Consider the following 13,612-nt stretch of genomic DNA (forward strand, 5'->3'; position numbering starts at 1 on the left):
ATTCCAATTCAGCAGTCTCTCGTTGGAGTCTGTTTTGAAGTCTTTTTGTTTTAATATTGCGACCTTTAGGTCTGAGATTGAGTGACCAGTTGAAGTGTTCTCCGACTGGTTTATGAATGTTATAATTCTTGACATCTGATTTGTGTCCATTTATTCTTTTATATAGAGACTGTCCAGTTTGACCAATGTACATGGCAGAGGGGCATTGCTGGCACATGATGGCCATGTTGGTATCACAACTATCACATTGGTAGATGTGCAGGTGAAGGAGCCTCTGATAGTGTGGCTGATGTGATTAGGCCCTGTGATGGTGTCCCCTGAATAGATATGTGGACACAGTTGACAACGGGCTTTGTTGCAAGGATAGGTTCCTGGGTTAGTTGTTCTGTTGTGTGGTATGTGGTTGCTGGTGAGTATTTGCTTCAGGTTGGGGGGCTGTCTTTAGGCAAGGACTGGCCTGTCTCCCAAGATCTGTGAGAGTGATGGGTCGTCCTTCAGGATAGGTTGTAGATCCTTGATGATGCATTGGAGAGGTTTTAGTTGGGGGCTGAAGGTGATGGCTAGTGGCGTCCTGTTATTATCTTTGTTGGGCCTGTCCTGTAGTAGGTGACTTCTGGGTACTCTTCTGGTTCTGTCAATTTGTTTCTTCACTTCCGCAGGTGGATATTGTAGTTGTAAGAATGGTTGATAGAGATCTTGTAGGTGTTTGTCTCTGTCTGAGGGGTTGGAGCAAATGCAGTTGTGTCGTAGAGCTTGGCTGTAGACGATGAATCATGTGGTGTGGTCTGGATGAAAGCTGGAGGCATGTAGGTAGGAATAGCGGTCAGTAGGTTTCCGGTATAGGGTGGTGTTTATGTGACCATCGCTTATTAGAAACTACAGCATTTGCTCAAGAAACTCCCTGAAAAAGCACAAGAACAAATCTGCACAGACACACCTCTGGAACCCCGACCTGCGGCATTCTATCTGCTACCCAAGATCCATAAACCTGGAAATCCTGGACGCCCCATCATCTCAGGCATTGGCACCCTGACAGCAGGATTGTCTGGCTATGTAGACTCCCTCCTCAGGCCCTACGCTACCAGCACTCCCAGCTATCTTCGAGACACCACTGTCTTCCTGAGGAAACTACAATCCATCGGTGATCTTCCTGAAAACACCATCCTGGCCACTATGGATGTAGAAGCCCTCTACACCAACATTCCACACAAAGATGGACTACAAGCCATCAGGAACAGTATCCCCGATAATGTCACGGCAAACCTGGTGGCTGAACTTTGTGACTTTGTCCTCACCCATAACTATTTCACATATGGGGACAATGTACACCTTCAAATCAGCGGCACTGCTATGGGTACCCGCATGGCCCCACAGTATGCCAACATTTTTATGGCTGACTTAGAACAACGCTTCCATCAGCCAGGATGGATGTGTCATTACACAAAGTAAAACTATTTCCCCCCCCCCCCCCCCAACTGCTCCTTGGACATTCCTGTTAACTGCTGGAAATGGCCCACCTTGATTATCACCACAAAAGGTTTTCTTCCCCCATAACACCCATTTTTTCATGTTCTCTGTGTATATAAAATCTCCCCACTGTATTTTCCACTGAATGCATCCGATGAAGTGAGCTGTAGCTCATGAAAGCTTATGCTCAAATTGGTTAGTCTCTAAGGTGCCACTAGTACTCCTTTTCTTTTTACTAATTTAATGTAGGATATTAACACCCCTTTGGAGACAGGGAACAGAAGATTCAGAGTTCTATGGCTCTACCCTTGGTTATCAACCTGAACTTACCTTCAGGATGTTTTAAGCTGATAGTCCACATCATCAACCCCGGAGCTGCTGAAAGGAGCTGGAAGAAAGAAGGGAAGTCAAAGGATTTTATAGGCAGCAGCAGTGGCCTCAGTAGCAAATTCAGAGAGAGGTTCCCGAGGCTTTAATGTAGAAGGTAGTGTTTAAATGGGGTCTAGACTGGAGGAAGGGGAGGAGAGGCAGATAGGTTGGTAGGAGTGGGGGAGCGAGAGAGAGATGATGGGACAGAAAAAAGCATGGAGCTGACATCTTTCAAATGCAATCTGAGAGTTTCTTGGCAGTCATGCTTAGAAGCTTCTCTGCCATAGCTGCTGGGAGGCGAGTGTCTCCGTTCTTTCTTCCTAAACCTGCTCTCTGAAGGAAATTGTTTGGGTTGTGTTTGCCAGCTGCACACTTTTGCTTTTTATAGAGGCATGCCTCTGATTCCCCACACACTGCTCCCACCCAGCCAGCCCTAATTCCCTCCTTCTATCGATGTAGGATGCTATACCCCATTAGTTATATACTGAAATACGCTCTTCTTCTTGGTGAGATGTGAACGTGAGGCCCTGATCAGTTGTTAAAGCTCGCCTAGCCCTCTGGATGGGTATTGGCCTTAACATCAGAACATCTCAACTCCCTGGAACCAGCAGGGCCTACTTTGCGCTCTATCTGATCAAGGTACATAGCTTTGTGCCATTTACTGTGTGTGGGATCTTTCACCTGGGGCCTTAAATACTGAGGTCCTGTTTGCTCTGCATGGGCATTAAAGGTCCCAGATTACCTTTTGTGAAAGAAGGAGGTTGCCTTTGTGTCTTTGGGCACAATTTCTCCTCCCCCTGCTGCTTTGGGCCTGGTTGGTGCTGCCCTCCACCCCAGGGGTGACTGCTTCTCAGTGACGTATGCAAATAAAGCCAAGTCCAGTATCCCAGCCCAAGGCAAAAATGGACCCTGCAGAAACGGTATGACTCCACTGTGAATGGACAGGCAGGGCTGGATTTGGTAACCACTATGTCCCAGTATGCAAGGTGTTAATGGACAGAGCTGGTGGGTCTGTGACCAAGCAGATAATTATGGTTATTCTCCCCTAGGGAGGTGGAGCACAGTGGTGGTAGTATGGCTAAGTCAGGGGTCGGCAACCTTTCAAAGAAGAAGAGCCATTTTTTTTGTTTTTTGTCTTTGACCAAAATATTTTGAGAGCCACATCATGCTCAAAGCTACTTGTAGAGTTAGAATTTATCAACTAACAATAATTGAACATATTAAAGTTATTACTACTCACCAATACTTTTAATGCGACTTCTGCCATTTGAATTTGAATATAAACAGGAGGGGGCTCCAGGCTGGGGCAGGGGATTGGGGTGCAGGAGGAGGTGTGAGGTCTGGGAGGGGGTTGGGGTGCGAGGTGCAGGCTCTGGCCGGGAGACGCTTACCACAGGCAGCTCTTGGCTGGTGGCGCAGCAGGGCTCTGGCTCCACGCTACTCCTGGAAGCGGCTGGCTGCTGGCACGTCTCTGTGCGCCCTTGGCAGGAGGAAGGCAGCTCCGTGTGCTGCCCCCGCCCCCAGCACTGTCCTCACACTGCGGGGGCGGTGCTTGCAGGAATGGGCGGTGTACAGAGACCCGCTGACCCCTTCCCCCTCAAAGGGTGCTCAGAGATGCGCTTCTGGGAGCGGCATGGGGCCAGAGCCATGCTGCGCCGCTGGCTGGGAGCTGCCTGTGGTAAGAGCCTCCCAACCAGAGCTTGCACCTCACACCCCCTCAGAAAAAGACTGTTAGCAAGGGGGCAGCCAAAGAGCTTCATATGGCTCCGGAGCCAGAGGTTGCTGACCCCTGGGCTAGATGGTGGTGCTGCTGCTGCTAGGTGGCTTGGGATGGAAGGTCTCTTCTTCCACTCCTCGCAGACCTCTCCAGCCACAGCCTGGTCATTCTGGATGCATGCTGGGATCAAGGATTTGACCTGCTGTTTGTAAAAACCTTTGGGACGAAAGGCAACGCAGGAATAAGCTACTTGCATAGCCCCCATTTTTGTTTGATACAGGGTGAGCATTAGTCCTGTTTTCCTGGTCAAATTCCAACTTGTGCATCCTTGTGCTGTCGTCCTAAAGAAAATGCCCCCTCTAGGTTCAGTGTTCTTTGCTTCCCCTTCTCTTTTTATAGTGCTGGTGCAAAATGACTGCCCCATTTTATAGCCCTGAGTGTCTGCACTGAAAATGGTTGGGGCAGCAATCTTTGTGTATAACAGCCTGTAAAGAGCTTTTGGATTATAGGTGCCATTATGAATGTAAGGTGGCTTTCTTATTATTACATGTGTGTGCTTCATAATGACACTGCAAATTTCTGATAACGCTATCAAATTCAAACTGGTGATATTATTAGCCACTTCCAAGCTAATTATGGCTTCATTGTTGCTGGTTTCAGGGCTGAATCTAGGTTTCTAATGCAATCCCCCTTTTAAAAATCAAGTCACAACAACAACTTTCCTCCTGCTTTCCATCCATTTTCAGTTTTAAAATGAGAAAAAGGCTATTTATTTGGAGAGGGGACAGGAATTCAGAATGGATTAGTAAGTATGTCTGTGCCTTAATATAATCTGTTTTGATACTTTTTCTCATTATGGTGCACAGAGTGATGCTAAAGGATAAACTCTTTGCTTCTCCCAGTGATTTTGCTGCAATGCTTTTCATTTTATCAGGAGAAAATGGAGGCCAGAGTCAGTCAGTTCCTTAAATGACTAATAATTTCCAACAGAACTAAATGCCCTTTATTTAAGCTGCAGTAATAATTAGAGGGTTGCTAGTGTTAAGCAACCATGTAGTCTGGCTCTGAGGAATGTTCATTGTGCCTCATTAAATTTGGAATTAGTACTTAAAAGGTCAGAAATAAATATTCTGTTTATATTTCTGAGACAGTAAATCTAAATGGATGCGATGTTTGCACATCCTCATCTCTGCTCATTGCTGCTGAACTGAGGCTCCACTCCATTTGGTTAGCAGCAACCAGAATGTCTGGGGTCGGGGGGAGGAGGGAGAACATGGTTTCATTGATCAAGAGCAGGAAAATGACCTCCAGTATTACATCTAATTATAAAACATCAATAGCAGAAGCTAAATGCACTTACTGTTTCAGAGACACTAAATTGCTAGTTTTCAGTTTGCAATCTCATGTATTATAGGCTTGAGCAATAAACGGGATGTAGGGAAAACTGCTTTAAAGGGAGATACCAGAGGTCAGATCCTTTTAACCTTTATTGAACTCCTTCAGGTGACTGGGGCCTAAATGCTATTTAATAATAGATAGTTGAATTGCCTCACTTTTTTCTATAGTCTTGTTTCAGGATGTTGACTTAATGAGTGCACAGCACTGCCCTTCCTCTGTCTGAAAAGATTTGGGAAGTTTGTGGTTATGTAGATCCATTCACCTCAAGGTTCATATCCAGCTGAGTTTGGCACTGATGGAATGTTCTCCCCATCTGATTGTTGTTGCAGTGTCCTATGTGAAATCGCTTGGTACTCTCCATCCGGTTCCTGGCATGTAGGACTGTGCATCTCAAAATCCACCATGACTGGCACTAATTAGCTCTGTTGCTGGCAGTCTCAGCAGAAAGGCCAAGGACCGAATGGGCTACTCAATCTGAACTCCCCCCTCATCCTTCTGGTCAGGGTTGAGGCACATTGGAGAAGTTTGCATTGCTGCTGCCTGTTGTGTGGATAATTAGAGGTCGTCATTGTCTAGGGCTGTCAATCCTGCACCTTTTCCCAGCATTAAATTCACACAAAAAATGAACAAAAGGTTAGGGAAGTTTGATGATAACCTGAGTCAGTGTCCAGCAGCTCAAAAGGCTTATTCTGTAGAAGCACTCATGACTCTGCGGCACTTCTGAGCCAAAGCACAAATCGTTTGTCTGTCAAAGGGAGTTATTGGGCTGTTGAATAGTGATGTGGGCTTTGCTCCTTGCAGTCTCTCCAACAGCACATACCGATGATTCCCCTGTTCTTACACCTTCTCCAAAACCTACACTGGGGTCACCATCAATGCCTTTGATGGCACTTCAGGCTGCAAAACAACCCCCTTCACCACCCCATTGTACACTTGGCCAATTACATAATGTTGTCCATTCCTTCCTGGCCTCTTTGGTGATCCATATACAGCCTGGAGTGTGAGATTGGATTCCCATTATTTTAGAATGTAAAGCAACCAGTCATGTTGCTGGTCATAAAATTATGCATGCCTGTCTTCACCTGACTGTGATGCATACCTATCGGAGATACTAATCAAACTTGATGTGAGGCTGGTATGTTTGTGTCTGAGTGAGAGGTAATAGAGTTTTCTTCTACTTAGATTAGAATGGTCCATCTCATCCAGTTTTCGCTTGAGTTTGAAGTCACTCTGGCATTGCACATAAAAATAATAGCGATCTCATCTGTTTATAAGGAAATTAACGTGTAACTGTGTCCCATCAAGTAACTGGATCAGAAATGTGGTTTAGAGTAAAGACCTCTTCTCTTAAAATGCATTAAGATCTTTTCCCTAAATACCCTAGGACCAGACTCTGAACCAGTTACTCACATTGATGAGCAGTAACTCACACTAATAATTCCACTGCAGTTAATGAGTCAGTGAGATTACTCATGTACCTGGTCATTGGTGTTAATGATCCTGCCCTTAATTTTTAAATTAACAAGGTGTTTTCTTTATGAACTTCAGCATTTCTGTGCCATCCAACGAGAATTGTCGTCTGTGTATTGTACAGTAACTTCTGGTTCCTAAACACTATGTACAAGGTGTGTGAGAATATCCTCTACAAAACTGGAGCTTGGATTGCTGCAGGAAATTGTGTAACATTCAGGCACACACCCTTATTCCTGCAAAGCAGAAGGTTCATAGTATAGCTCTTATTCATAATGCAGAACTTTCACCAAACCAAAGATTAATTCAAAGACAAATGCTCTCTGCGAGTTCAGGACATGCCCAGCGACCGAACTCTCTTGGGAGTCTAACCATGTAACGTCCCTGGAGAAATTTCAGGGCTGCCAGTGAACCAGCTCACAAAGGGGCACGTTTTCAAAGAGATGTGCTACATTTTAGCTGTGTGACTCCATTGATCCGTAGAGAACTGAAAATGAGTTGAGTCATCTTTAGTGCCCTTGAGTGAAGGACCGAAGATGAATCAATTTGTTTCCAGACCCCTCCTTCATCTCCCCATTCTCTAGGAGCCCTGTTTTTCTCACCTTCCTCTCCTCTCCTGCCATGCAATGAAACAACGGTCTTCCTGACTCCCTAGCCCTTCCCCCTCTTTCCGCAGGTGTATTAGCACAGGATTTCCCAGCACAGGCTGGGCCATGAAGTACTAACTGGTATGGGGGGAAGGTGCAGAATATGTATGATTAAGATGGGTAGACCATTAACAACACATGGTAAGGTCAAAGGAGATGAGATTGGTTTCATTTTCTTGAAAGAGGGCTTAGATTCCAAGGGTATGTCTACCCAGCACCTAGACCCCCACAGCTAGGCCATACCAGCTGACTTGGGCTTGGGCTGCAGGGCTGTTTCACTGCTGTGTAGACTTCTGGGCTTGGGCTGGAGCCTGCGCTCTGGGGCCCTCCCACTTTGCAGGGGCCTAGAGCCTGGGCTCCAGCATGAGCCCGGAAGACTACACAACAATGAAACAATCCCGCATCCGAGCCTGAATCGGCTGGCATGGCCAGCCACGGGTATCTAGTTGCTGTGTAAACATACCAGCAGAATACACTAGAATGCTCCCTCTCTCATGGTGAGCTAAAGCCTAACATTACCCACACCTCCATGGTGCTGCCAGCCAGCTCCTTTCTCTCCTCCACTGCTAAGTCCATGCCAGTATTTCATCATGCCCAGTTTGACCTGTGGATATTATTCACATCTCTATGCCCATTCCTGGTCACACTGGGTGCTCAGGCCCAGACAGGAAGAGGTTTTCCAGCAAGGGGAAGTAGATAGGGACACATTTTTCTTCCCAAGAGTCCCAATCCACCTCCCTCTTCTTGGACACGGCACACCTTGAGGTGTATATTTGAACTCCTAGAAAATAGCAAATCAAGTAAGTGTTAAAACACCAAGAGAATAGTAAGTGCCTGCCCTGGGTAAAGTCATGGGGGTAACATTGCTAAAACCTGACATGAGCCTTTGAAAATTTGCTCCACATTTATGAACCAGGTGGCAATGCAGGAGAACATATCCCTTCCTCGGGTTTCATAGATTGTTGCCTTTTACCTAAGGTGTGTTTAGAATTGAGTAAAGGACACATCACTAAGTTACCCTGGGCTGGACTGTTTGTTGTTTAAAAAAAGCGTCCGTCTCTCTCTCTGTCCTTTTTTATTTTTGTTTGAAGAAAAGAAAAACACACACACACACACAAAAAAAACAAGCTCAGATGTTAATTTTTTCCCTAACATTTTTTAAAGTGAATTTAGTGCTGTTGAAAGATGCCGAACTAGCAGCCCTGGAGAGTTGGTGTCTCTGGTTAGCCATAGAGGAGTACAGCATGGATAGGGACAATGCATGGCTCCTCAGCCCAGAGGTGCAGGGACAACTGAAAATGGGGAGTTCAGTCCTCATGGCCCTTTTTCTTTCTTGGCTTCTCTGCTGATGCTGCCAAGCTAGATGCCAGTTGTCATTCTGTATTTGTACTGTGGTGGTTGCCCACTGAAAATTGATCTCAGGCCACCAACTTATTTCCCATGGGACAACAAACAGTCCATTGGATGGTAATGTTTATAGCCATTGCTGGCCTAGTCATGATTTGACCTACACCATGTTCTGAAATTAACCATGTTTTACTGATATGACAACAGATGTTTTATTTAACTTGCATGTATGTCCTATTACATGTAATGTAGCTCAGATCATAACAGTTAAGTATTGGCATGTTTATCTAACGTGTTTATCAAGTGAGTGGTTGATGTATTTCAGAATCTACAGGTTTTTGATGGATTGTCCCATGGAGAACAAGGCTGAGAAGTAAGTGGGAGTGAGAGAAGTGATATTGCAAGCCTTGCTTTTTCCACCAGAGAGGCCATGTGCATTTTTATGAATGAGCTGACATTTTTGTGATCTCTGAATACACCTGCAGCGCTGACGTAAGGTCAGAACACCTGCTCTTTTGATGATTACATTAATCTTAATCCTTGTGCTGGTTGGGATTGAGGAATTATCGTATTGGGAGGACGGATTTTATTAAAACCAAACCAAGAGATTCACATACCAGCTCTGAATAAAGGTCTAAGTAATTTTTTAATTATAAAGAGTGACATGCAAGTTTCATTACTGAGGCATGGAAAAAAGGCTGAGAGAGAACTCTCAAAAAGTGGTACTAAAATGTCATTGCCCAGTAGCTCCTTTAGTGAAGGGTTTCTGCATGTGTTAGCAGGAGGTTGCAGCAGGTTTACAATTATTTGAAGAAAGACAGAAATGTTTTCCTCTTCCTGTGAAAGGGCCATAAGAAAAAGAACAAAAAGGGATGGTAAGTTTTATATTCATATTCCAAGTCTGAGGTTTTTATAGGGATGGGTACATGTCAATAGGATCGGGGTAGATAGGAACCCAGCTCTGAACACCCCTGGACTTTGCAGGGGGTTGAAGTCCAGCGTTGTGCAAAGAGTCCCTATCTCTACAATGAGCCAAACCAGAGATCTTTGGACCCACAAACTTTAGGGGTGTTCAGAATCCAGATCCAAGTGTAGTGGTTAACTCCATCTCTAGTTTAGGGGTTCGGTTTTGGTAAATGCCCAGAATATCTAAATTTGATCCAAGTTCTCCAAACTTCTTGGGTCTGCAAAACTGGAGTTGAATTCTTTGGCCTTCTCAGGAGATCGCTGTTTCCAGTCAAGTTGCTTTTGCAGCATTACTGCCCCATCTCATGGTATTTTAGCACTCCAGTTCCAAGGGATGGCAGAAACAGTGGAAAGAATAAAAAGTAATGGGGGGAATGTCAATTGAACTTTTCTGAACCTCAGGCCAGTTTGGTACGATTTTAGGTGAATGCTGAGGGAGGAGGAGGTTATATTGTTTCATACTCTCCATTTTCCTCATCCCAAACCATTGTAGGGTCAAATCCTTGACACTTGCACAAAGCCAGGGGATACTGGCCTGTCACATGAATGCAGATGAATGTACTTTGAAAAAAAGGTAACCAAATATAGAAGTACCTGTTTGCCCCTTGTCTATTTTGTGGGGCATATAATTGATGTGTTACTTTTTTCCAGAGTAACAGCTGTGTTAGTCTGTATTCGCAAAAAGAAAAGGAGTACTTGTGGCACCTTTTTCTTTTTACTTTTTTCCGTATTTTATTGAGCCATTCCCTCTACAGCTGGCTAAACCTACTTTTTAAAATTAAACATTGGTAAGCTGCATGCAGTGCTGGAGCTTTCTCATTGATGGAATTGACGTTAAAATACCCATATGTGAAAATCAAATCCCAAATATATAGGACAGTATAATTTTTGGCATCCCCTGTAAGAGAAGCGCAGTCTGAAATCTTCCAGTGCTTTAGTTTGGAAACCAGAAGATTTATTCTGGAAGAAGAGATTCAGTGCTTCCTGATAACCTGAATATATAGTGTATCTTCAGGATACTGGTTATGGGCCTGATCGTGAGAAGTGCTGAGCATCCTTCACGCTTGTTGAAATCAATGAGGGTTCTCAGCACCACTTTGGGGAGTGAACTCTGCAAAGTGTAATCATTTACAAACAGAGGGCTGAACTGGAATTAGGTCAAATGAACTTTGATTAAATAATGCAAACCATAACCCAGTGCTTCTCTAGGAAAAAAACCTCATTTTTTTTTTAGTTTTCTATTTTGATCCCATAGCCTGCCCTGAGATAACCCAGACAGATAATCTGGCAGCCCAGGAGCAGTTTCATAAACTGCCAGGCTGCCTCATAAACTACGTTGTGTGTACCACTTTAGATCTTGCCGCCAGCCCTTGCTGAAGGCTGCAAGCCACCAATGGATGGAATCAAGTTTTGTTTCTCCAGGGTAACCTCATTGCTCCTTGCCGTATCTGAAGTCTGGAAGTAATTTGCATTAATAGCACTGATTTCTATAGCATGCTAGAGTTCAAACCTGGAAGCAGATAGTGTATGAAGCTCAAATCCCAATAGAAACCAAATCTATCCCATGTAGGATGTGATGTCTTCTTAGTTAGTAAAACGAAGTACAGCAGAAAGTGCAGAGAGTGTGAGCTGTGTGTTTCTGAACGTATGTGTGGGATGAACTAGCCAGCCAAATCTGAATCACAGGGATCTTTCTCTGCAGAAAAGTGTTTTGTTTTTGACAAAAAGGGCTAAATTCTGGTCCCACGGAAGTCAGTGGCAAAACACCCAATGACATCGATAAGACCAGGATTTAACCCTAAATGATCTCCTGGTTAAAAACAGAGAGAACTGGGTGGGGCAATGATGATGTAGGATGGCCTCACCTGATCCTAATGGATGATCCTTGCTCTGTGCTTTGGGGAAGGAGAACTCATCACCCAAGGTCTGTGGACAATATCGTGATAAGGAGACATTCCATTTAATATGTGGTACATCTTGTACGGGAGGACACTGTTCGGCTCCAGCATGGACTTGATTATCTAATAGGTCTTTTTCCATCTCTTATTATTAGGGGCCTACTTAATTCACGATTTTGCAGATTTCACAGAAATCATGAATTATGGGATTGTTCATGAAATTAACCTTCAAAATAAAAATATATATTATTGATAAAACATGCTGCAAAACTTCTGTGATTACCACAATGCAAAAACAGTTGACTATAATCCTGTAATATCATTCCAATCATCAAAGTGGATAGTAAGAGTGTCTGTCAAGTTGCATGATGTAGACTAACGTGAGCATGGCAGTCATTATAGTAGATTGTTGATTGAGAGTGTGTCAACATTTATGATAAGTGAGCAGGACAGTCATCAGGTTGAGTGAACGGAGTGTTGTTGCATGTAAAGATGGCTGACAATAAATAAAAAAGGCAAAAAATGTCAGCTTTGGATCATGTGAAGAATACCCGGTAAGAACCTTACATGCAGATGGTAGTAAATTGTTTTGTTCATCTTGCAACATGACTCTGGATTTGTTCAGAAAAAAAACACGATCAATTGCCATTTTGAGTCCGAATCGCATATTAAATGACAAGCATGTGCAGAGGCTACAGTCAGAACAAAAAACAGGCGACAGGGTCCTTGATGTTCAAAAGAACAACTGAAAGTGCTTTAGCAAAAAGAGAAGCTACAATGGAGCTAGTGGAGGCCTTTATTGCTGTCAACATACATGTAGAAAAAATGAATAATCCAATACTAAGAGAGTACTTTAGAAAGCATGTGCCAAATCCTGGCAGTTTCCCGTGTGCAAACAAACTTCACATTATCTAACAGAAGTAACTGTGAAGCACATTCAATCTACAAAATTTGCACTGGCGAAATATGATTCCATTTCAGTTGTAGCTGACGAAGCAACAGATGCACAGGATAAGTACATACTCCACATTTTTATTTGTACGTGGCAGCTGGAAAGGCCATCGTATGCCCCTTTTCCTAACAGAGCCTGTTCAGCTCAAGGCGGTAAATTTTTTTTCAACTGTATCGCAAGCTGTAGCAAAGGCTATTGTAAACTACAGCTTAGATTTCAACAAGGTCTTGGCATTTCCCTCTAATAACGTGATGTACGTGTGCAAAGCTTTCTCTGCTGTACTGCAAGGAATGATGCCCAGTGCAATTCACATTACCTGTAAGGCACACATTCTTTCAATGGCCAGTGATATCTGGCGCACATGTTTCCCTGATGTGGATGTGCTGGTTTCTTCTTTTAAAAAAATATCCAAGCATTGTCCAAGTTGTAAAATATGATTCAAGGAGTCCGTGGCCAGTCAAAGTGGTAGCCAAGCAGTGTCGCTTCCACTTGAACCAGTGATTACAAGGTGGAATTTGTGGTTACATGAAAAGATTATTAAATACTACCAGCAATTTGTGTGTGAGGAGCTTGAAATCAGACCAAGCATCCGATGAAGTGAGCTGTAGCTCACGAAAGCTTATGCTCAAATAAATTGGTTAGTCTCTAAGGTGCCACAAGTCCTCCTTTTCTTTTTACCAAGCATACAGTCTTTGCTTAAAGTCTCTGATCTGTTAAAACAGAGCAACATTGAAGACCGGGTGAAGTTGGTGGCTGAGAATACAATCCAGTTCATGCAGCTTCTAACATGGTTTGAAAGTCGGCAGGTTTTGATTCACAAAGCATACAACAAATTGATAGATCTGATCAGCTGGACCAAAGATATGGCATCTCAAGAACCTTCAGACTGCCAAACTGAAAATAGCCACAGACAAGAAGTGTTCCAGTCAATAGCAGAAAAGTTAAACCAGTACTACAGGTACGACCAGCCATTGCAACCTCCGTTTAAACAACCAGTTGTCTGCTTTTTCGGTGTTTGCATTTTTGACCCAAATCAGGTGCCTTTTCTGTGTTTTGACACTGAGCTAATTCAAGCAATTCCTGGATGGGAGAAAGATCATGACAACAAATGTGCTGCTTACCTGACCTTTGTCAAAGAATGCCAGATGCCAGTAAAAGTAACTGAGTTTTGGGGCCCTATTTCTAATTTGGTTTCCAAAGCTCTACAAGTTGGCAAAACACTGCCTTACAATTCCTACCAATTCTGTGGATGCAGAACGTGCAGTTTCAATGCATGGACAGAACATGTGCTGCGTGCTATCTTTAACAAATAACATTGTTTTATTTAGGTAAGCATAAATGTGTATTTCTAAGCTTTGAGTATTATACTTTATTATTTATT

General features: G+C 43.7%; 1 protein-coding gene across 4 annotated transcripts in view; it reads left to right on the forward strand.

The window, feature by feature from the left end:
• PCDH19 (protocadherin 19) overlaps positions 1-13,612 on the forward strand; it is a 106,821-nt gene that overhangs the window by 39,972 nt on the left and 53,237 nt on the right. The window lies entirely within an intron of this gene.

The sequence above is a fragment of the Natator depressus genome, chromosome 9 (assembly GCF_965152275.1).
Source record: "Natator depressus isolate rNatDep1 chromosome 9, rNatDep2.hap1, whole genome shotgun sequence".
In the NCBI taxonomy this organism is placed as follows: domain Eukaryota; kingdom Metazoa; phylum Chordata; order Testudines; family Cheloniidae; genus Natator; species Natator depressus.